This window comes from Pteropus alecto, unplaced genomic scaffold, assembly GCF_000325575.1.
Source record: "Pteropus alecto unplaced genomic scaffold, ASM32557v1 scaffold21, whole genome shotgun sequence".
Lineage (NCBI taxonomy): Eukaryota > Metazoa > Chordata > Mammalia > Chiroptera > Pteropodidae > Pteropus > Pteropus alecto.
Window position 1 is genome coordinate 11,291,904 of NW_006436282.1, and position 26,429 is coordinate 11,318,332.

General features: G+C 33.3%; 1 protein-coding gene and 1 pseudogene across 3 annotated transcripts in view; both read right to left on the reverse strand.

Moving 5' to 3' along the window:
• The window catches only part of ISPD (isoprenoid synthase domain containing), a 229,117-nt gene that overhangs the window by 20,952 nt on the left and 181,736 nt on the right, over window positions 1–26,429 (reverse strand). The gene's annotated exons all lie outside the window — the stretch shown is intronic.
• LOC112479963 lies at window positions 9,604–9,698 on the reverse strand (annotated as a pseudogene).

The following is a 26,429-nucleotide window of genomic DNA, read 5'->3' on the forward strand; positions in this document are numbered from 1 at the left end:
TATATATATGATGTTAGGTATTAAATGTTTAATATATAAATATATATAATAATATGTGTAATATTATATATAATGTATATATTATAATATATAATAATATATATTAAAAGTATATACATTAGGTATTAATGTTTTACTATAAATCAGAACTTGAATTTTAAAAGCATAGGAATCCTTTCAAGACATTAAAATAAGAGATCTGATTGTAAAATTTCTTACATATGTTTTACCAAATGTTTTAAATTAACTCATTTAATATACTTAATATCCATATGATATGAGTATTCTTTTATCTTTACAGATGAGAAAAATAAACTTTAGACAAATTAAGTATCTCATCTTAGTTTACAGAACAAATAAATGATGGTCCTGTGTATTAAATCCAGTTCAATTTGAATTTCAAAAATAACTTTTTTCCTATGATTCTGTGCTCTATCCTTTTTGAAGTTCAAAAAGAACTCAATTACCAAATAGACTGACTTCTAATAGGTAAAACCTAAAACAGAGTTATAAATTAATGCAAATAATTGCAAAACAACACATGGACTTTATTCTTAAGGAATTCATAGTTTGGTGTTGGAGACAAAACTTTTTATTTCCATGGTGTCTTTTAGAGTTGTCTCCATTGCATCAAATATATGGAATGTCAATACTACAGAGATAAGGTTTCATGGTAGAAAGTAGATATCCATGGTTTATTGGGGTGAAGTGAGAGGAGAGTAGTGGGAAGATATGAACAGTTTCATTTCTATGTGTATATATATATGTAAATATATATACACACATATACATATATTTATAATTATATTACTATTACATATAAAATAAAATCATATTATATTATATGATTTATTTATATTATTATATACTAGTCAAAATCTTAATGACATATAATATAAATATATTATAAAAGCATATATACACACATGTATATACATATGATACATCTTCCCATTACCCTCCTCTTACTTCACCTTAATAAACAATAGATAACTACTTTCTTCCATGAAACCTTCTCTGTGAAGCACAGATGTCCCATGTGTTCGATAAGTGCACACACACACACACACACACACACACATATGTATATATCATATGTGATCTATCTACACATTATATATATCAATATATGTATGTATGTATCTTATTTTAGAATTTATGTCTAGATTATGATGTCTAAAATTATTCCCTATATCTGAGAGCTCTGAGCTCTATAATTTGGGGCAAATTCGAATTCACTAAGATAATTTCTTGAAATACTATACTACAGAAAACAAAATTAAGATATTGCTTCAGAAAGAACTGAAATGTTTGACTTTAGTGATCTGTACTATAACCTTTTTGATGTAATTAACTGTGGGAAAGGAGTACAATGGATGGATAAAAAGGGCCTTTTGCTCTTTAGCAGATATACTTCTATATTTTTCAATTGTTTTATTAAAAACATTGACTCATGTATTAATTTTTTAATGATAACAATACCAAAGATATATGGCATTCAAAACTACATACTCAAAGGGGGGCTAAATTTTAGAGACAGCTATATAAAAATCTCTCTTTATTGGCATATGATTATAGTATATAATAGTTAAATTTAATTTTCAATCATCTTAATCCAATTTAATTTTTATTTTTAACTTAAACTGATAATAGTGTTGAAGGGAAAACTTGAGTTTTTCATTAGAATATCCACTGCTTTGGAGGTTCTATTTATTTTCCATAATCATTTCATATAGAAAAATAACTTGAGGATAAACCTAATGAATAATTCTGAACCAGATTGAAAGATAGCTATGACCTTTGCCTTTTCATTAGCATATAGCATGCAGTATACAAGCAACACATGATGTATAGTGTATGCTTACAATTATGACCTCGCACACAATATGAACATGCAGTACTGATTAAACTACTAACGCTTTATTAAAACTTTAGGAAAATATCCTGTAGGAAAAATATTTTAAAACATAACCTTTATTCATTTTTGAAGTGACAGAAAAAGTTAATGAAGTATTAAAACAACAATATAACCAACATGCTATAGAAATAAATAAATAGAACATAAAGTATGTCAGCTATTCATATATATCTGACATATTACTCTAACAACCCTTTCTAGCTAAAGATATTTATGTGAAAACAAGATCATCATGTCTAGAGAAAGTCTGCCATTTACTTACCATCTACAATAATAATTCAGATAGGACAAATAATTTACAGTTTAAATATCTATAATTTCTTAGAAAAGGATCTGGCTATCGGAAGGTAGAACTAGTAAAAGCTCTATAATTTGGGGTAAGGGGTAAAAGTTAAAACTATCCTTGAGTATAACTTGAGAAATATAAAACAATAAATTTGAAGTACTTTCACAAACTATTAACCAAGAATGTTTTTGAATCATTCCTGAGTCTTTAAGAAATCATCAGAGGGTATTCAAATTATACTGCAAGTTTACATTTACCTGTATTGACTTGTGTTTCATGTTTTATTTTACATCAATGAGGTGTGTAAGCTTATTATAACTGCAACCCCTATACAAGCTCCAAAACATAAACACAAGGAAAAAATGTAACTTAATGGCCCTAAAATACTTTTCTAGTTATATAAAAGCATATACATATTATGAAATCATTTAAAAAAAAAAACAAATTCTTCTTTAAAATTGTGCTGGTCTTTGACTGATGATAGAGAATAAGAATCATTAGTTAAAATATCCACTAAACATTTTAAAGGACCAATGTACTCTACGGGAGGCTCACATCATATGGGGAAGGCATACAGCCATTCACTGGGAAGAGGCCACATAGAGCACGAGCAAGACCATAAGGAGAGGAAATGGGCGCTCTAGTCGAAGTCCGTGAGGTAAGAACACTGTGACCTTGGGTGTCTCATTAAACTTCACCTATTCTCATTTCCTTTTTCAGCTGCAAAACAGACACAACAAACCACGATGTGTCCACCCCTGGACCTGCCCTACCCACACCAGAACTTTTCTAAGATTTAAATGTGAACTCTGAGAAAGTCTTGATGAAATATAACATCTTATGTAGTTGTCATATATGTTTTATGACTGATTCTCTTTATGCTACTGGAGAAAATAAAGTTAAATTAAAGTAATTTATATCATGAGGATTTTTTATATCCTGAAGTTACTCAAATATTTACTATAATTTACTAATATTTACTATAATATTTATTCAAATATTAAAATAATTTAAAATAGAAATATGATACAGAAATCAGATGCTTTTTTCTTTCTCTCAGAACTAGATTACACTTGCTTTCAGATCCCTGGTGCCTGACTCTTAAAAACTGATCAATAAAGGAAGGAAAGAATGCAAAATGTATTTTGTGTTACCCAGTCTGACATCTGCTATATGGCTTAAGAGTTAATGTAACTTAAATAATCTCAACTTATAGATTTGGCATAATTTTCTATTTTGGAATTCCATAACTATCTACAGTTGAATTGTTTTTAACCGAGCAGAAAACCTGCTACAAAATAGAGACAGGTGCTATGATTAACAGATTTAATCTGGCCAGGTATACTTCTCATAGACATAATTAAATTTAAGACTACTATTACTCTGTCATCATTAAAATTCATAAAAAAAAATTTAAGTAGAATTATTGCCCTTGGAAAAGTATACCCAAAAGAATACCATACAGACTAAAGAAAAAAAAAAGTACCATATTTGTTATTCATCAACTTAAGTATTATCTTTCCTTTCCTTTATTCATGTAGAGTACTAGGCAGAGACACACAAAAAATTAACTGTAAAGCTGAAGAGCCTCAGCTGAAGAACCGGGGAAGAGGGGCAGCAGTGAAACCTTCCTTCTCTGGCTCACTCTCCACCCACAGAAGCCCTGTAAGGAATCTGTCAAATCTTTATGTAGAGCATAGTTTGAAAACCACGGCTTTAAATTATTTTTTTTATCTCAATCTTATAAGAACACCCTTTCTAATTTACAGAGAAACTTTTATGAGTTTTGAATATTTCCCATCATCATCTCCTATATATGTTTCAATAACCCAGGACATGTCTATTTAGAAATCTCTGCCATTTTTAACAAATAGAATTTTTTTTTTTTCACATTTGGGGGTCATGAACTGCTGAGATCTATGCATTCATTTTTTTAAACAACTATTTTTGAGCATCTAGTGTGCCTCCGGCACTAAAGACAGGTATGAAACACTTCACGAGAAAAAGGAACCACTGCACAGCATTTTGCATGTTAATGCCCAAACTGGTCAATGGGCCGGAGGTTAAGATCTTTCCTGATTTGATCCTCCCAAATTGCTTGCCCATTTAGTGTCCTGTTTCCTGCATCTTTCTCCTTCTACGTCAGTTGGAATCCTACACTATGCGTCAGCAAACTACGGCCCTCAGAACAAATCAAGGTTACCTCCTGTTTTTGCAATTAATGTACTATTGGAACACAGTCATCTATTCATTTACTATTAGTTGGCTACTTTTGCACTACAATAGGAGAACTGAATACCCACAAAGCCCCTATATCTTCTTTTATCTTTTATAAGAAAAATAAAACTAATTTATAACAACTTACAAAAACTAATTTTGAATCTAAGCTTTAATTATACAATTTCTTAAATATTTAATCAACACTTGACATTTGAATTTTATACAAAATACCAAGAATTGATGTTTCTATACTTTGCTTCTCGAATTTGTGAAATGAGTTTTAAAAAATAGACTCTAAATGAGCTAATGGCTGTATAGAACTCTTGATTTAGTTTTCTACAAAGACTAACAAATCCAAAACAGTAAGCACAAGAGATTTGAGTGAGCTATGTAAATATGAATATTAAAACATGAATATTAAATATGAATATTAAATATGAATATTAAAAAGACATCCCATATCGTCTACCATTCACTATAATTCTTATCCTTCCCAGGCTAGTAATTATCAGAGTATTAGAAAGATTATTTATTTAATTGCATTTGAAATTGCTTGATAAGAAAGTCCCTGGTGAGGCATTTGTATGAGTAATGTCAGGCAAGCTTAAATTTTATTGAGTACAAAATATGCACATACTCATCTACCAAGTTCAAACATTCGATTAATATTCAATATTAATTTAAATACAGGACCACGCTTTATGTGAAAAAGTTTCTAATTTTAAGAATAAAGTTCTATATTATATTAAAGAGATTGTATAGGAAGAGAAAGTCTTTATACATTGAGATGCTTGGTAATTTAAATATAAATGCTGATAAAACTGTTGAATTTTAAGCAAGTTGTGGGCATACAATTGTTCCAAAATAGGCCCCATTTCTTAAAGAAAAGTAAAATGTATGATAAGATTTTCCTAGGTTTGCATTCACATACTAATATTTTAAATTTCTTTGGCTACCTTCCCAGCCTACTCAAAATGCAACATCTACATTAATAGTGTAGATCTGTAATAAATCTGCTCTTCAGAATAATGTATAATTCAAAAGTCTATCCTATGTTAAGTTCTAATTAGGTTTTAAGCACGTTTAGATTTTAGCGCATCAATCTATTATAAAATCACCACAGCAAAGAGTAATGAATCTTGACCTTAGTTCACTTATAACTTATTTTCTTCATGCTCAGATGGGACTGTAATAAGAAGCACAGAGATGATTTAATGATGATTAATAAATGCCTGAAATAGATCAAGAAAAAAATTATAGTAAACATTTGTAACTGGGTAGACTTGGTAGTATTATACTCTGTGAAATTCGTGGTTGCAAAATAATGTGAGAAAAAATAAAAGATATTCCTTATTTTGTAATTGGCTCAGTTGATGAGTACAGAGCACTAAGAATGGTGCATGGCATGTGGTAAGCAGTATACAAAGTTTCTATCACATTCATTACCATTACAACCATCGCTATCATCCCGTCTTAGACATAAAACAACACAAACAAACAACAAAATAATTCATCTACAAAAAATTTCCTCTCTAGGAGTGCAACACTTAAAAGTCTTGAAATGTATGCTTCTGTGTATTTAGAGGTGAAAATTTCCACTACTCGGGAAAGATTTTATAAGACACCCAAGGAATTAAAAACTTATGGAACAATTTTGAGACTAAAGTTACTGGAAACAGAAGGCCAGAAAAGTGAATCCTACAGACATGTATAAAATCTTTTTAAGTCAGGGGTAATTAACATAATAAGTTTATCCATGGAAACAAATTCATGACTACCTGAAGAGAAATACAAATAAAGTCACTGGATGTTCAACTGCCACCAAAGGAATCCTTGAACTCTGAACATTTCATTCTGATTGAAGTAATGCTAACAAGGTTTATTTCTCTCTCACAGGGAATGACTAGCTCTGGTTTCTGTAGACAAGTGCAAAGTGTGAATGAATGTCCCTATCATCATTGTCTCTTCATAGTAGCACAATACAGTAACAGTGGTATGGACAATGGGATTAGGAGATGTGGTCAGATATTTTAGCTGGGGGATGTAGGACAGCTTTCCAAAAAGACATTATGAGGGGGAACACCAAGGAAACTACTCCAGCTCCTGGTAAGAAGCCAGCAGCACCTGAACTACAGTGGTGACCGCAGGAATGAAAAAAAAAAAAAAAGAAAGAAAATGCCAGAAATATAGAATTAGACTTCAGAGCATTGACTTATTAGCTCTAGGGTACTAAGGAATAATTAGGGGTGATTCTTAGAGGTATTCAGGTAACTGAAAGAAAAGTAGCTCCCCTAACAAACAGGGGAGTCAGGAGAATACAATGGTTGAGACTCCTTATCTATAAAATTGGAATGAATACTACCTCATGGATATAGAAAGAGAGAAAGCATGAAGACTGAGCACTGTAGCATACAAAATCAGTCCTTACATACTCTGGCTTCGATTGTCTAAATGGAGTTGATGATCCTTGGGAAATATATTATGATAATATTTGCGATCAAGGGGGAACTGATTCACATAGCTAATTTATAGTCTCGTAGAGTAAACTTTACATCTGATTTATTCAATAGATTAATGTTACAGAATTAAATTAACAGGTAATATATGTAATTATGTGAAATGGGTAGAGCTTTGGAACTTCATCTAAGTTTTCCATAAATTATAATTTTGGATTCAAATATAGTTCTATAAAATTATGAGTATCCATAAAATTAAAGATGCCATACACAAATTTTAGTAGAGTTATCACAAACACTGAAAACAGGCAAGTTAGAATAAAATGATATATAATAATAATAATAAGTAAATGTAAAAAAAACTCAGTTACAAATGTTAAAAGATTTTATAAGACACCCAAGGAATTAAAAATATGATGAGCTCTAAAGATATGATGAGCTCTAAAGTCTCTCAGAAATACCATAAAAACCTTTCTAAAGATATGATGAGCTCTAAAGTCTCTCAGAAATACCATAAAAACCTTTCTAAACCTCTGTGGTTCTCTACCTGCAAAATGTAAAGAAGGAAATAAAGGAACTAACTGAAAATTTCATTGAATTTGTAAAGGTGCAGGACTTCCTTCCCGATCTCCAAGCCATAAGCTCCTAGACCTTGTTTCCTCATGTGTAAATTTCCAAGTAATGTTACATTGCATGTATTATATGTTTTGTGATAAAACAAACAAACAAAAAGTCATGGTCAACGAAGTGTGCTAAATTCTGGGTTAAACTGGTTTCTTCACTACCTGACTACCCAAAGTCTTTTATATGTGAATACAGTAGCATCATTTTGCAAGGAAATTTCACCGTGCAGTTATTCACTTCTTGGGGGAGAAAGAACACAACACATGGAGAATCTATGCCTTAGGTGATTTCACCTAAGTTTCCAATATTTCTGTCATTGGAGCCTCATAACAACCAGGGAAGAAGGCAGGGCAGATGAGGATCCAATGACTAGTGATGAGGAAATTTTAATTCAAAGAGGTAATGCAAGCTGCAAATGGTAAGACTGACCTTTAAATGTTCTGAATCTCAATCAAGCACTATAGCTTTATTAACTGAGACAAAATTTCTGATCTCAAGAATACCACCTACAAGTAGGAGAGACTCATGTCTCTTCCAAATATGACATACTATTCTACTCCGTAAAACAGCCACGGTATAGTTTACTGACTCTAACTTTGAAAAACTTACGCAATTTGAAACAGGTTTCATAAATTAAGCCTAAATGTGGAGGTCACTCAATGTTATTAACTTGTGCCAAGTAAATTTTTGATATTCCGGTAACTTTCTGTGATTATCTAGATTCAAAGTTCTCTTGGAAGAGATTGAGTGGTGTCTGGAAGACCAAGGAAGGCAAAATATTTTCAAAGATAAAATATCATTCCTGAAAAGACAATCAGCTGCTAGCCAGCTCTTCAATGACAACCTACACGAGAGGCTCTTTAAAATTCTTGGGAAATTATTAACTGCATATATTTAAGAGACAAAATGTATTTTGTACATATCTCATTTTAAATTGTAAAAATGTTCAGTAATTTATTTAATATCTTATGTGAGAGACCTGGCCTCAATACCAAAAATTCCCCCAAAACCTGAAACCAAGGGTTCTTATGACTCTGAATAAATTCAGTCTTAAATCCTAACTCTAAAAATCATCTCCATCTCTCTCTCTCCCTCTCTCTCCCTCTCTCACTCTCCCTCCCTCTCTTCTCTCTCTCTCTCTCTCTCTCTCTCTCTCTCTCTCTCTCTTACTCCCCTTCCTCCCTCCCCCGCTTTCTTCTTCCCCACCACCCCTCAGAGACTAGGCCTTTATCCTGGATAATTGGCAATCCCTAAGGCAGCAGAAGACAGTAGGCTGGACCTGACTAATGGTCACAAGGTCTGGACCTCCGACAGGCTAAAGATAACACCTTGACCTAAGTCGTTTCACTTCCTGAGCCCTAAGGTGGAATGACTCCCTGGCTACTTTCCCGTGAAACTGAACTGTCCTCAAGACCTGAAGAAATGATGCATTACTCTTACCTCACCTCCAACCAATCATCTCCACTCCCAACACAACCCCCAACCCCTAACCCAGGTGTCTTTTGATTTTGCCCTATATAATCTATTCCCTAGAGGCATCAGGGGACCAGGTCTTTAGCGCTAGCTCACCTGTGTCTCCGGACTTGGCACCAATTCCCTAAATAAACCTCTACTTACTTTCTTTGCCACAAACTCCTATTTCGTCTCATTTGGCTGTCTTGCATGCAGGCAAAGGAACTCCTTTAATTCAGTCACAAAACCTCATTGTGATGTTATTTACAACACACAGAAAATTATTTGTATTTTGTTAAAACACAAACCCACACAAGCAGACATGCACACACAGATACACACATTTCATTATGAATTTTAGGAACTTCAAGATATACAAAGATTAGGGAAATCTCTTCACCAAGATCATGATATATAGAACATGATTCCCCAGATTTGAAGTACTTTAGTATACTGTTGATATTCAAATAATTCGTGTGCCAATATATTCATAATCCTATTATTATATTTAAAAATAAGTATATCCCATTTTTGGAATCCCTAAATTACATTGCCAAACTTACCTCATTTTGGTTTGTTTGGTTAAAATTGTTGTTGTTTAATCTACAAGGATCTTTTTAAAAACTGATAATACCCCAAGGCTTTCATTTAGTTATATTCACAACTACTCTAAACAACAAAACTGTGATTTAAAATTATAAACTTACTACACTTGATCTTAGCCAAAAGGCCGAGAAGTGATGTGGGGTATGAAACTGAAAGCAACAAACGAACAAGACAAACAAACAGAGATTCATGGACATGGACAACAGTTTAGTGGTTACCAGAGGGAACGGGGGTGGGGGGAGGTAGGTGAGGGGAAAAGGAGTCAAATATATGGTGACAAAAGGAAATTTAATTTTGGATGATGAACACACAATGCAAAATATATATTATTGAATTGTATCCTTGAAACCTATATAATTTTATTAATCAATGTTACCCTAATAAATAAAAATAAGTAAATGCATAATAAAATTATTAGATTAAATTCTAGAAATTTTAACATTCCAGTATACAACTCCTTGTGTCATTAATATACAGTACTTTGTTTCAAACCTCTTCTGACAATAACCTACAAATGATCCTCATCACTGAATATTGGTGGACAAGTTTTCTGTTTACTGCCATAATTGATTACTACAAATTTAGTGGCTTAAAACAATATAAATGTGTCATCTTAGAGTTCTGTAGGTGAGAAGAATGACACAGGTCTCAGCAGAGTAAAGGCTCTGGGGGAGAATTCACTTCCTTACCTTTCATAGCTCCTTACCCACAGTCGTTGGCTCATGGCCCACTACTGTCCTCACAGCCATCAATAGCTGGGCAAGTCGTTCTCACTTCGTATCACTCTGCCTCTCCTGCTCCCACTCTTCCACTTTAAGGACACTTACGATTCCATTGGGAGATTGTTATTCACCCAAATTATTCAAGATAATCTCCCTATTTTAAGGTCAGCTGACTGACAACCTTATCAGTATCTGCAAATGTAATTCTCCTTTGCTATATGAAGTAATATGTTCACTAGTTCTAGGAGTTAGGACCTGGACATTCTTGGAGAACAGGTACTCTGCTTACTAGAGTTGGCCACAAGCTTACACTTAATATGCTGTTGGTCAGTATCTGTGTTTATCGGCAAAGGCATTTTTATTTAAAGAATGTTTACTTTATTCACATAACTCATGAGTCTCTATGAGTGGAATACAGTCATATCATTTTTCAAATGAATTTGACCTTGTAGTATTCACTTCTGAGGGGAACTTCAAATAACGAGTAAAACTATAAACCGTTTGTTTATAAAAAACTGAGGACGAAGTCTTAAACAATTTAAGATCTTGAGCATAACTTGAGATTTCAGAAATTCCAATATACACAATGAACTTTGCAATTGTCAAGTCTGAAATCGTAAAACTAGGATGATCTCACAAGCAACATTCCTACCCTCTCTCATGAAGAGGCAACTCCCTGGCTTCTGAAAAAGCATTTGCCTGATATTCACCTCATGCCTCTTATCTATTTCCTTCATAAACTCCCAAGGTTTCGCCTTTTAAATGAAACCTTCTGTCAGTAGCCTGATATAAATGTGTGGCTACACCACCGCCCACTTGTACTTCCTAAACACACATGCCCACATGCTTCTGTGCTTGTCTCTGCCAATCACGGTCTTCATGTGGCTGATGCCATTTAAGCAGTAGCTGCTTACTTATCTGTGCTCAAGACTTAATCGAGTTACAAAATTTTCCTTTTCAGGAAAATATGAATCTGTCCTAACTAAAGGAAGTTATACTTTAAGCTCTTTGATGGTTGGCCTATGTCTGCCTTATTTCAGTGCTTTTCACAGGTCCCAGAACATAGTGCAGATACAAAAAATAATAGTTCAAGGAATAAACAAAGGCATATTAACAAGTATCTCAAATCTTCTACCATTTTTGTCCTTACTTGTTGAACGAAGTCTAGTTCTCTCGTTATATAAATTTTGCCCTATTTAAATTCCAACATTCAGTCATATTTTATTTACTAAATGCCAACTATGTGCCTGGCTTGTAATACCCTTTATTAATACAGTGGCAATTTAGTTCCTGCCTTCATTTATATAACTTGTGGTCTTTCAGATTTTTTAATCTTAGTAAATTTAAGATGTTGATATCTATTCCATGAAGCATTTCTCAACACTTCAAGCAAAAATAATGTTTCTCTTCTAGTCCTTAATATTATCTATTCTACATACCATTTACACTGCCTCACAGAGCAATTATTTATATACACATCTCATCTCCCCCAATGTATTCCTTATATAGCCCCTTACAATTTATTTTACTCACATACACACACGATATTTCCAGCATTGCTAGACATGTTTTTTTCTCTTAAAAATATGACCTCCACAAAATCATAGGAAGGATATGTTATCTGTTCTGAAATAGCAATTCCCACTTTCATTGAATGTAATTCTTTTCTCTTTATCAACAGTGAAATATTTAATATAAATGTATTAAACATAAATATAAAAATATTTAGAGTGTGATTATAAACTAAGGTACTATGGGTAAATATACATTAATTATTATTCTACAGATAGATAATATTCATTTCAATCATCCCTGCACCCTAAAGAAATTAGGTGTGAACATTAAAATCTATCCTTCCTAATGACGTATTAGCAATGACTGACATTTAGAGCAATCATTAGACTGCCAACAGATTAATTTGATCATACTTTCCATCAAGGAAAGTGAAGCAAAGGCAGTGAAAGTTACAGAGTTATAAATATTATTCAGAAAAACTGCAAGATATATATAACACATAAATCTATGTTTTTATGCAAAGCATATAGAACTGTTTTGTATAATATTTTATGGTGTTAATACAAAAACTGCACAAAAATTTTGCATGAGCATGACAGGAGTGGCCCTTCTTAGAGTATGTTTGAATCTAAAAAATTAAATTAGATAACAATAGATATGTGAACCAGATAAAGTAGATTGTGCCCAAGAGAATGTAGCTAGTTGGCAAGTGAACAAGAACTTGATCTGGAAATAACTGTCAGCTCTTATTCTAAACCTTTCTAAGTGTAACACTGTCATCTCAGGAGAGGTACTGATGCAGACCTGTGGAGCAGGAACAAGTTCTTTGTGTTTTGGAGATTTGGGCCATTTAATATTTCAAAGTGCTCTTCAAGGTATTCTTAAATAAACAAGCCTGCCAAATACGATAAAAATTAGGTGATAGGCTACAGAGAAACAAATGAATAAGCAATAAACTACATGCAAAATGTTTCGCTTCATGTACAGAGGAAAAACAATTTCAAATGGTAAACAAAAATAAAATGCTAAGTTTTTAAAACATCTTAATGTACCCTTTAGGCTTGAAACAATTTGAATCTAGAAAAATGAATATTGTATATCCATTTATTGTAAGGATCAATAAAGCCTCAAATTTAATTTTAAAGTTAACTATTTCCAAGATTGAAAATCTCTTCCATTTTATTTCTTTTAGAGTTAATCGTCAGAAAGGAAAAAAACTCTTTAACCTCTAAGCAGCCTCTCTATTACTATAAGCAGCATTTTATAAGTCACTGAAGTTGTAATATCATTATTGTAGGCAAAGGAAAATCAATGGCAGACTCAAATCATAATTTCATATATTTGCAATGAAACCATATTTGAGAAGAACAAATATAGAATTAAAAATAATTAGGTCTACACATGGTTTGTTTCACTGTCACCAAAAATCAGGTCACTGGTGATTTGGAAGGAATGGAGTTGATTTGGATTCATGGGGTATGAATCCCAGTAACTTCTGTTTTTTAAATATTTTTTTTCGGGGAAGCTATGAGCAGCCTGGTTTGGCTCATCCCTGTCGAGGTCACAGATAATGTAAAGGATTTAAATAGTGGAGAAGCTGAAACATTTGCATTCTATTCTGCCACAGCCTGGAAAGAGACCCCCAGCCTATGACAGTATTACTGAATGCAATATCTAGAATAGCACTCAACAGAGAATGCACGGGAAACATGCATATGTCCGCCTCATGCCATAGCCAGTGATTTCTGATTGAGTCTTGGAAACTGTGATAATAAACACCACATACTATATGTACAGGTAGCATGTTGACTATTGAGGAAATCAAGGCTCTTATCTAGTATTTTACATTTCTTTAAAATGTAGCATTCAAGCATAATAATATTTTTATTTTAAAAACGTAATCTGTAGCATCCCTATAACTGAAATAGTTCCTTAGGTTACCAGAAAATTGATCCATAAAAATTGCAGTTGAGTTCTAACTATATCTATATAATCATTTAGCCTCCTAAATGGAAATATCAAGTATTAATAGAAGCTCACTTTACTCATTGGTATAACATACAACTGGTGTTCTCAATCTGATAATAGTCAGAGTGTTTGGGGCCATAATAACTTAAAAACTTTTACGATTACACTTGAATAAAGATTTCAACTAAATGAGAAAACTGACTTTTTATGACAGTAGATTTAACAAAAATCCTGTTATACAATTTCAGTGGCATATTTAGGGAACTAGGATTTATCGAACAGTTTTATTTCCCCTCAACTTAAGGATAACCAGCATCTTCCTTTTTACTTCAGAATTTAAAAAATTTATTTTAATTGTTAAAACAAAAACCTCCCTGTCTTATTAAGCAGACTATTGTTAAGATGAATAGATGACTGTTCAGTGGAGGATGTTGAAGTGATTCCTGAAAGTATGAACCAAAGCTTTCTAAATAACTTTTAATCCCCCATTTAAATTTTGGTATAGAAAAAGAAGTGCATTCTATTTTGTTATTTTTAGAATTAAAATTAATAATTAAAGGAACAACACCACCCAGAGGAAAAAAACCATGAGTTGAAAGTTCAGGCTGTCAGTCAGCAGTGTTTCCTCAGCAAGCACCATATGCTGTAAGGAAATACCAAAGGTGCTATTTTCTCATCACTAATAAAAAAGCAGATAGCTGCTTTCTTAGAATTCTGTTAAAGATGCCCAGCAGGATTCACGAAATGGTACAACAGTAAGTGACAATGCCACCTGAGACAGTGTAAGTGAGGTGGGTATTGTGTCTCTAAATGCCTGAATGAGCCAAAGATAGCAAATCATACTATTTGTTACTTTGTTGCCTTTTCCAAGGCAGGGGATATTTTGGTTCATAATGAATATGACAAGAGAACTTCGGAAAACCAGAAACCAATGCCTGAAACCATCAACTTTCTAAAACCTGACTTGGGAATATGCAGTTTCCTGTTCCTTTGCTTAACTGCCCACAAATTTCATGTCGATTTTGAAAAAAGAAGTAAAAATTCATATTTCAAATTATATGTACTTAAACTCATATTCTGTAGTGAGTGCACAGAAAAAATAACCACTATCTTCACCTCCAAGAGTTTGATTTTTTTATTTGTACAACATCGATACTACTAAATCAATACAAACCTTGTTTTATATATGTATGTGTGTATATATATATATATGTATATATATGTATGTATAATTTAATTCATATATATGTATGTATAAGAGTAATGAGGAATGTGTGTTTATGTATGTATGTGTATGTATATACTATATGTAGTTTTCTTTAAAATATATGCAGAAATATGGATTGGGTTTATTTTCTATCTTACAGGAGTTTTTAGTTTCTAACTAATATATGTTTCCTAGGAAGTTCAATGTATTTTACAGAAAGAAACAAAAACAATGCTGTATGTTAATTCAGTGCAAGCTCTACTTTGTATATATTATAGTGTTTAATTGTAATTGCCTTAATTATCAAAATTATTGACATTTTTTATTTTATATATTTAGAATTACAGCTTTTAGGGTAAAAGAGCACTTTACTGGTTGCTTGCCTGACTTTTACATATGCTTGGCTTTAAGTAAAACTGACAGTGCGAATATATATTTATCCAATAGAATAAAAATTAAAGATTTATTAGCCTATCAGAACGATTCATTGTCAATTTCTTATAATTTCTTAATACATAAATTACTAGTGAGGTATTTAAATTTATACTATTAATATAAAGGATCAGCAAATTACAGTAAGTCAAATCTTGATCTGTGGCCTAGTTTTATTCGATCCATAACCTATATTTTTAATTTTAAAGGTTTGTAAATAATGAAAAACAAAATCTCAGATAGAGACTATTATGTGGCCTGTGAAATCTAAAATATTTACCATCTGACTCTTTACAGAAAAAGTTTGCTGACTCCTGGTATAAGTAATCTACTAGCATTGTTTTTTTAATTCAAAAACTTGGGTTTGAAAAAAGAAAAAAAAACTTGATTTAGCCAACTTTTAGATTTATTGTATGAAGCAAAGCAAACTGCATATAAACAGAAGGGATAGATAAAAATATTACCAAGTTCTATTTCTTAAAATTTTCTCACACAAAGGAACCTAATTTGTTCATTACATCATAGGTAGCAGGCAGGTATTATATAAGATACTTCACACTAAAATAGTCTCATGTCATTACAATAATGACGGCCATTTTATAGCAGAGGAAACCAAACCTCTGAAAGACTAATTTTTCTTTAGAAAAATAAATTGTATTCACTATGTACTAATATTTTCAAGTAGCATTATATTTATTATAATCTAATTTTGAACTTTCCAACTTCCCCCGTTGTGATTGAGAAAAATAATATAAACAGAGCCATTTCCAAATGGTGTCAGAACCGCCATCCCAGAGGAAAGGCCTTGCACGTCTTACTCCTTGAACCTCTGGAATGTTTGAAATGGGCAAATAACCTTTAGATTGGGCTGAATCAACATTGTCTTACATATAACTTTTGTAAAGCTAACAGGCAAGCAGACATTCTGACTACAAAGACTGAAAATTAGACATTGTTTAAAATTAGTACCACCATGTATAGCTAAAGAATAACTCAGCTTATTAGCAGCAATAGAGATTCTTTCCTTATTAACACAAATAGAAATTCCTTTTTTCTATTCATATAATTATTCTCCTTCCCTTTCTCATAAAAACCTCTTACTTTCACCCATAATTGAAATACTCTTTAGATTTTTGCCTGAATCAGTGCTGCCTGAATAGCTATTCTTGATCGCACATAAATGCCTGTTGCCTTTCACTTTGACTTTTTTTTTTTAGGTTAACATGCTATACTCACCAGGCAGAGATGAGTTATCAACTGCTGGAATTAAATATCAAGCATACACAATTTTGTCCAGTATTGTATTTTAACTTTTATTAAAATAATGCCAATTTGATTTCTGTTTTATGTAGCAGAACTTAGATATTTAACTACTCAACTCAAAATATTAATTATATACTGGCATATAGCTTTTCGTTGGGTAAATTGTTTGAAATATAATGGTATATGGCTCTCAGGTGATTAAATATGCTCGAGTAATCCAACAATAAGCGGTGGTAAGTAAGTTCATAGTGGGTAACGGCCTGCCTCTCAGTACTTGTAACTGGGTGAGCCAAAACGAAACAAAAACAGAATTCAAGGTTTCTGTTTCCAGGAATTTAATATAAATACATTTATTGAGCCCTGGTTAAGTTATATGGGCTTGGTTCCCCACATGAATTATATGTTGAACGTGAAAGAATGCTTATAAAGAGTTTATCATGTATGAATACTTGTAGTAACAAGATCGAACTTCTGTCATACAAGTCTAAGAATAAAAATGTGTGCCTGAGTATTAAATATATAAATCACTGATAAATTAATTTTTTCTTAGACTTATTACTCAGATTCAAACTAGAGAACACATTAGAGATTTTCTTATTTTTAAGACTTAGTAACAAATCACGAAAGTCTTTTTTTAAATGGTTCTCTTTGATTAAGAATTTTACATATTATTTTACTAGTGATTCTTATTTTTCAAATTTGAAAAATAATGTTATTGCTCTTTAATTCTAATGTATTGCTGCTTTTTGTGCATTTTTTAATTAATTTTTACCAAACCATGAGCCAGCTATCACTATCATACATATTCTAAATGCATCAATAGTCCTCTCATTTTAATGGTGCAAAAATTCCCGCAAATCATATTCCTGCAATATCCAGGCAAGTTATCAGTGGACTCATCTCATTGAACAGGCTATAGACCAGTTTAGATATTGTTGAATTTAATGGTGTGTGACACATGACAAGCAGCATACTAGGCATGTACAGGAGAAACACAATTATAGCGTGAAGGAAATTACAATTTAATAAAACAAATAAAAATGGTATCTTTAATCTCAGTTTGAGAACTGTGCTCTCATGGATATAAGGGAAGTCAAGGCAGGGAAGCACCATAAATAAGTATGATTAGGTCAATATAGATACTGTATAAATTTCTTAAAGACTAAACCATTGTTTATAAATTAACTAAGCAAACACAAATGAAGCTAAACCCTGTATATTCTTACTGAGTTATGGAGAAGCAAAAAGTAATCACTATATAATTTTGCTATCTGGAATTTAAAAAGTTTGTTTGGGTTAGTTTATTAAAGCACTGGCCAAGGTTCAGATTTAAAAATAGCTCTAGGGTCAACATTCATTCTCATTTTATTTCACTTGCTTTATCTCAGTAACTGTCACTTTTCTGTCTGAGTTAGACAAGCTTTTGGCCAGTTTTGCCCTTACTTGTACTTAGCAGCCAATTTCTGTGTTGGGGACAAACACTGGCAGCTTTCTCAAAGGGCTGTGCCAAGGGTTTAACATTCTTTTGTGTGGCCTGCATGAATGAAGAGAAGGAAATCTAAATACGCTCCTAGTCTGAAGAGCCAGGGGATAGAAGTTTTGAACACACATAGAATGTTCCCTCTGGTGACCTCTGCAAATTCACTTGATTTTCCCCACTCCATCTTCTCCCTCAGAAACCATGCACTGGGATTTTATTGATGGAAATCTTAGAAGCTAAGAGCGGTATTAAAAGACACAGTATGACTTAAGAGTGAATTATAAAATGATAGGCCTAATCTAAGAAAATTCCATACTATATTATGTGGAATATTTTCACTGCCATGAAAAGATGGAAACTTTATGGCATGAAATCCAGGCTTCTTGTCAAATGATCAGAACAGTATTGTATTGTTTTTCTTTTAACTTTTTTGGGGTCCCATAACCCTATTAATCTGATGAAAGCTGTGAACTTGTAGAAAAGTACTTGCATCAACGGACATTGAATTTTCCTTATAATTTTAGGGAGCTTTCCTTATAATTTTAGGGATTACCTGAAATGAAGCCAACAAACCCAATTTAAGAAACTCTGATCCAATCCAACACTCACACTTTACAAATAATAAAATAAAGCTCCAAAGAAGTGATGTATTTTGCTTAATACAATACATGAAGTTAACAGAAAAAGCATACGAGTGGTTTTTTTTCCAAATCTAATGCCCTGAGGATACTCTTTAATTCTTTTAATAACAAGGACTTCAAAGCAAGTCATAGGAAGTTTCTGAGAAAGAGAAGAAATACTTCAAGTGGTTTTTTTGTTTGTTTGTTTTGTTTTTTGTAGCATGGGGAAATCAATTGTATCTGTGTCAGATATTGTTAGCTGTCTCCTAAAGACCTTCTCCTTACTCCTGTACAATAGTAAAGTATGGCCGAGAGATGGCTGCTGGCTGGGGATTGCATTTCCTAGCTCCCTTTGCTACATGTATAGCCATGTGATTAATCCCTCGTTGCTAATGCAGTGTACACAAAAATGATGTGAGCAACTTCTACTTGACTTGCTTAAGAGAAAATCTTTTCCCCAAGGCTTCTGTTCTTTTCTATTTAGAGTAGTGGCAACTAGTGACTTTAAAAAAGTTATGCATTAGAAATGGCAGGGGCATCACCTGTATGAAACAGAGCTGCTAACTGACCTAGAAGATCTATCTGTACTGTTACTCAAGAGAGAAGTCACCTTCTAGCTTGTTTAAGCCATTTCATTTTGGGATCTCTTTGTCAGAGCATTTTAGCCCTTCACCCTGATACAGTATAAGGCATTAGAAAACTACAAATTTCTGTATATTCCTATACGTATTATATTTTTGTCCAATTTAAATAAATCCTCAAAAAGACTTTTTAAACTAGCAAATATTAATATTTTTTACAAGAAACAAAAATAAACCAACTTTTATGCAAGATAGACACGATAAAATGTCCTATCACAAGGCTCCACAGAAAGGGGAATGCAAAAATACTAAAAAAGAACCATCTGCTACAAATCCCAATAGGTTGATGTTTGCCAAAAATGGTCAAGTTACATTAAAAGTTTTTGAAGTTTGAGTACAACTTCTGAATCACTAAACAAAGCTAAGAAGACAGCTAGTTTCTTTTGTTACATATGGACTATTTAATTATTCATGGAATCTTAGCTCCTCAGAAGACAGAACTGTGAATATAAACACAGGGTAGAATTATTATTTAAAATGTAGTTTTAGCTAATTTTCAAGTTGACTTGATTCAGAATAGAAAGTTCTGGCTCACCTCTATCATACATATTTTATAACTTATTATAGAAATAAACCCTGCAGTAAACTTTCTCTTCTATTTTTATTGCCAAAAGGTACTCATAAAAAAAAAAAAGTCAATTAGGAAAAATTGGAAATTAGAAAAATTGGATTTTTCTATTGGAAAATGTTCAAAGAAGGAGTTCTTTGGTATTACAAATAAATGGATGAAGAAATAAATACATTCTGAATACACTTCCCCCCACCCCAGCATTTTAAATTCAATAAAAAAGATATAATTGACAATTCTACAGCATCATTTCTGGCATTACTTTTATGACTTTAAATAATCTGGCCTCCTGCATGAAGCAGAGCTTTGCCTCTTTGGGGACAATCGTCAATAGCAACACACTGAAGCTTCTGTGCCACTGCTGCTGGCCGTGGCACTGACAGAGTCCCATTAGAATGCTACACCATGAGATCTTGTAGTTTCTTAAATAAGTAACCCCACTGCATGGGTCCAAAACTGGCTCTAATTCGACCAAATTTCACTCCAAAGTAACAAGTGGTACAATACTTCCTACTCAGAGATTTGCTTGTTATGTTAATGCTTCTTAAAATATATATGTCTTTATTTCAAAGAGAAAGTGCTAGCTATCAGGTGCTTCCTCACCTTCTTGCCACCAAGGTTACAAAGCATCTGCATAGGAACCTCTCCTTCCTCCTTGCATTCTGTTACACCCCAACATTGTCCCTCCTCTTCTCTAATACGTTCTGTGTTCTACAGCTTTGGGCGTCCTTATGCTACTGGGCATCACTTCTCTCTCCCACATTCCCACCTTCTTAACTTCTCCTTAACATCAGTATGTTTCCCACCTTAAAACAATAAAAATCTGCTATACCTGCTTGTCACCTTTAGGCCTCTACCTTCCTCCCCTCCCTCTTCGTAGGTGTCATACTGTCCTCAAATTCACCAGCTCTCAGACTTCAACTCACTGCGGTTTGATTTCTTTCTAACAATTACATGGCAACAGCCCTTATCAAGGTTACTACTTTCCCACTTCTCTGTAGTTTGAAACAAATGATTCAAAATGCTCTGCTTGATGGGGTAAAAGGGGTCAAATATGTGGTGACAAAAAGAAATCAAATATGGGCGGTGAACACACAATGCAATATATATGCTTTACAGTTGAACTGTACACTTGAAACTTACTGGATTTTGTTAACTAATGTCACAATAATAAATAAATAAATGAATGAATGAATGAATGAATGAATGAATGAATAAATAAACAAACAAATAAATAAATAAATAAAAAATAAAAAATAAAATACTCTGCTGCTTGACAGCATTTTAGGATCTGAGAATACTCTGCACTGACCAACTTTGAGCCCACCACTCACTTTGTTATAAACATGGCACAAGGGGTTACATTTACATAGTTACAACCTAATGGTAGCACTTGGAGGCATAAAATGCACTGATCTGCTTTTTTTAGTATCTGGCAATGTTAACCAATTCTTATTTTATTGAAATATCCTTTGCCTTAGTCTCTACATTGTCCTACTTGCCTGATTGTCTTCCTACCTGTGTGGTTACTTCTCAGCAGGTCTCCATTCTTTCACCCACGCCTTCAATGCACCTTCCTTGGGACTCTGTCATAGGCTACCTTCTCACTCTTCACTGTCTGCCTGGGGTAGCCTATTAAATCTTTGGCTTCAATTACCTAAACATTAATAATGCCTACATCCATATCCTAATAATAATGACAATAAATATTATTTCTGTTACTCCGACACCATGTATTTTCAGGTGTTAACATATTTAATCCTTACAACTCTATGAAGAAAATACTATTTTTATTCAAATTTCAAAGATGTGAAAAGTTAAGTTCAGAGAGCTTTAAGCAACCTGTCCATGGCCACAATGCTAGTTGGTGGCAGAGCCAAGATTTGAATCAGATAATTTGGCCTCCAAGTTTCTGTGGGATGCTTCCAATATCACCATGCTAAAACTTTATAATTACATAGCTCCAAGTCTAGCTCAAAGACCGTAAATAGAGCCTTAACCTCACAGTCCCCTGGACTTTAAATCTTCATTCATGACTACTGGATATCTCCACCTGAATTTAGCTGAATTTTCAGCAATGCAAACCACATGACTGGCTAGATCTGCATGAGCAAAAGCCTTTGGTCAGCAGAGAGCCTCGAGTGAGACCAATTACACCAGCCCATGGCCGAATATAAATTAGATGAAGGTGATCAAGCTGGAGGGAAATATGTTCCTACTTCATTCCTATAACTATAGTTTTAAAAAGTACATGTAATTTAAATATACATGTAATTCCAACTTTTCCAAATGAAAAATTGTGTTTGGGAAAAGTATAAATTCATGGTATTAAACATTAGCCCATTTATTTAGAGGGAATAAATGACATGAAAATGCAAAATTCATATAATATTCCCTTTGGTTTAAGGTGACTTAATCAAAGCTGTTTGGACCTGTCAGGCCACAAACCGTATCAACCAATCAGAAAACAGCTGTAACAGCTGTACCCAGACCAAAGTCTATTCACCAAGGGAGATATGTATCTGTTCTGACTCAGGAAAAAAGGGTCAGAATAAAGATATGCAGTTCAGGTACCATGGATACATGAAAAAGCGACTTAGGTATAACTGGCAAAATGACATTTTTTCCCATAACAGGTATACACATGATTAAGGCAGACATTATTACCACTTTATGTTAAATAAGACCAGTGACAGTTTGTGCCTTATGTATGACATTCGATTGGGCTCTTCTGCTCTATAGTCGCTTCACTCTCAAATTCAGTATGCCCAGGATGAAATTCATCACCTGTTCCTTAAAACCTGCTCCCTGCCTGGGGTCAGGATTTCAGTGAAGGACTCCTTCATGAACCAGCAGTCTAGCCAGAAACATGGGTATCATCTCTGATTTCTCCTTCCTGACAATTTCCAAAATACTTTTTAAATATAATCTATATAGTGGTTTGATTATAGCAACCTTGTGAAGCTGTATTATCCTTAATTTAAAATGAAAGCACTTATGCTCAAAGAGGTTAAGTGCTTTTGCCCAAAGGGACAGGCAGAACTAATGGCTTTGATGTTTATTTTGTGGTGTCTCACTTAGTTAATATATTTATACGCATTATTTCATTTAATCATTAGAACATTCCTGTGATTAAACCTTTTTTTTCTCAAATAATGTAAAGTGTATGGAGAGATTAAGCCAGTCATTTGAGGATCTGAGTCAGGATTTGAACTCAAGTCTGTCAGGCTTAAAAGCTCCTCTTAATTACTCCTGTCCTTAGAAAATTACAGAGTAGGAATCTAAATCCAATTTATTTCCCAGTAGGCAATCAATCACTCTATTGACCAGATATCCGATGGGACATTTACAACTTTAATTTAGGCCTAAAAGCTTTATAAGAAACTGTTTTAGGCCTTTTTCTTAAAAACAATTTTAAAAAAAAGTTTGTATATACTCTTAGTTTTGCAGAGTCTATAAAACCTAACTGTTATTTTAGTGATTGAGAAATTTAAAATGCATTTTAGAGTTATTATCATTAAGAACAATTTTCTATAACAGTGCTGGACTTTTATTTATAGAAAACATGGCAGAACATATAGAAAACCTAATACAGAGCAGACCCTGGAAGCTACTCTTCTTCAGAGTGATTTTATAAGTCTATTTTCCTTCTTACCTAAAATCGCATAACTCTTTATCCATCTTCCCTAACCCTATCCAGAAAAAAAAATCCAATCATCCCAGATATTTTTAATTAATAAAGCCTATAAGTTTTATTTATAATTATATATAACAAAGGAGAAACAATGAGAGATTAAATTATCTGTTTAAGTCATACAAATAAACTAGCAATAGTACTAGGTTCATAACATATTTAAATTTGTCTCATAAGCTAAACCCAAATACTCGATTTTTGACATCTGGGAAGAAGAGCCCCACTTCTAAAATATGTTCAGCCTTCGTCAGTTCCAGGAACTAGATCAATGTCCTAAACATACTCTTGCCATTGAAGAGCAACATAAGACTATATATGCTATAGCCGCAGTCTATGTATGGGATCACCACACACAAGGAAAAGTCACCAATTAACTAACTTCCTATGTTCACTGGCAGATGGAAACCACATGTAAAATCAAAAATCATCTTTTCATTAGGAAATATTTAGAACGAGGTTTTGAAAATGCTATAATTGCTTTCTTCCACCTCACTCTCTCCTTCCTCCCCCACTCACTGCAGTTAGACTGCTATAAAAACCATTCGTGCCCCCAAATTATTAAAATATATAGCTCATGTTGGTAAACTTGGTTAGGATTCATGTCAGGTATCCTTGTAGAGCCTTCTATAGACTAAGGGATCAAACTCAGCTTGTCTTCATGTTGTAAAATCTTCGAGATGAACAACCCCATGAAGCTGTAATTACTCTATCCTCACTCTTCATTCATTTAAAAAGTTCCAAAAGCCCGTGTTACAGTTTCCTTAATTGAAAGAAAGTGCAACATTCCTCTGATCCCATTGTCTAAATATGAACTTTTTATGGCTCTCCCTTCATTTACTACCTCTTAAACCTTATAATATCCTTGTTTATAAACAGAATTAAATTTCTGTTCAACGATTTGTTAATTACAAGTTTTGCCTGTTTTAATCTGTAGAGCCTTAGGAAAAAGGAGGTGCATTAATAAATATTTCTCTATGTAAATTGTTCTTTTTTTAATAGCACTGGGGCATACAGATGCAGGGAGGTCTCAAATGCCATGATTGTAGCCTAAAATATCTTTAACAGACCGTAAGTAAAGGAGATTCTACAACTTCTATCGGTGAAAATACATGGGCCTCTCTACAGCCTCCAGTTAGTTCTTACTATCTAATGCGTCAAATTTCAACTCTTTGGACCACTTTACAAGTCTGTCACAGCATGGACTCAGTGGGGCTCCACTGGTCTTGATACCAACCCAGCACCCCTCTGCTATAGGCACCCTGCTCCTTTCCATCTCTTCATCTGTGCCACTGCCCTTCTGTTTGCTTTTTCAACATAATACAATCCTAAGACTGTTTGTAACCTCTTCAAGAAAGCTTTCTCCATCTTTTCCAACCTACTTTCATTACCAGCGTCACCAAATTTGTAGAAAATTTGTCAGGCCATAGCAAGCTGGCACTTATTTATGTGCTACCCCCTGGCTGGTTGCTGTAAGTCAATGCAATCTTGTCATCTAATTTATAAAATCTGTAAGCACAGGACACATGTCTTATACTTTCTTTGGACATTTCCTGACAGATGCTGCCTCTACACCATACAGAAGGTGATCAATATATCCATATGTATTAAGAGATTAAAATATTATCTGCCCCAGGTTTTCCATGAAGGGCAATTCAGTCTGGAACAAAGGTACGAAGTCCAAGTTGCCAGGTTCATGACTTATCAATGTGTTTCTCTTACCTAGGTCAAAGTCAGCATGGTACTTTGCAAAAGTTGTCTTACTTAGGTGAGCAAGCTCATCTTTGGGCCACTGACATGTGTGAATAAAATCAAGGATAAGTATTTTTATCAGTGACTTACATGTCACTGACTTCCTGATTTCTTTGAATACACCTGTATATCCTGCTTCAGGGCCCTTCACCTTGATCTCTTCCTCTGGGGAAGTATTTCTTCCCCATCTATTTATCTAGTTAATTCCTATCTACCTTTAAACATAACATTCTCACAGAAGCTTTCCTTCTTACTCCTCCTCTCTCACTGCTATTCAATGACCATCTGCTCTGGTAAACTGTACCTCACTAGAAAGCATGGATCACATGGTGTTATTCCACACTGTATATCTGGTGTACTGTGTACATATGTCGATATTAGTTACTGAAAATTTATTTCCCTTCTTTTTTATTCTTGTTTTCTATGACTTATTTGCAGTTAAAATCCCATAGTCACTTTTCTTGTGCCTTGATGTGTTTCTTAGCATTTGATGATGGTCATTACCCACCATGTAATAATTTTAGGTGGAAAAACACAAAAATGATGTTATTTACATAAAGAAAGTGACAAGATCAGGCAAACAATACAAATACAGGTCTACATTTCCTTTTCATAAACTCGCTAAGGAGAGGATTTGTGGTAAATGCTAAGTTATCTGCTTTTTTGATTCCTATATGTGCTTCTTACAACTTGGTCCACTATAGACAATATGGTTCTGGTTTTCTTTTTTTTAAAAACCAGTTCATGTACAACTACTTCAAATTAAGTGAACAGAGAAAAAAAATACTACATGATGGACTATGAAAAGGTAAACCGAGAAATGGTTTGTATATAAACCATTATTAGTATGTATATATTACACCAAAATAGATTTCTATGACAGAGAATATAAAAATATTAAATTGATAGGCATTAGTATTTTCATACCTAGCATCAGTGTTCTCAATGTCATTAAAACTGAATAATATCCAGACTGATATAGCTTATTAAGAGTGAATAAAATAAACA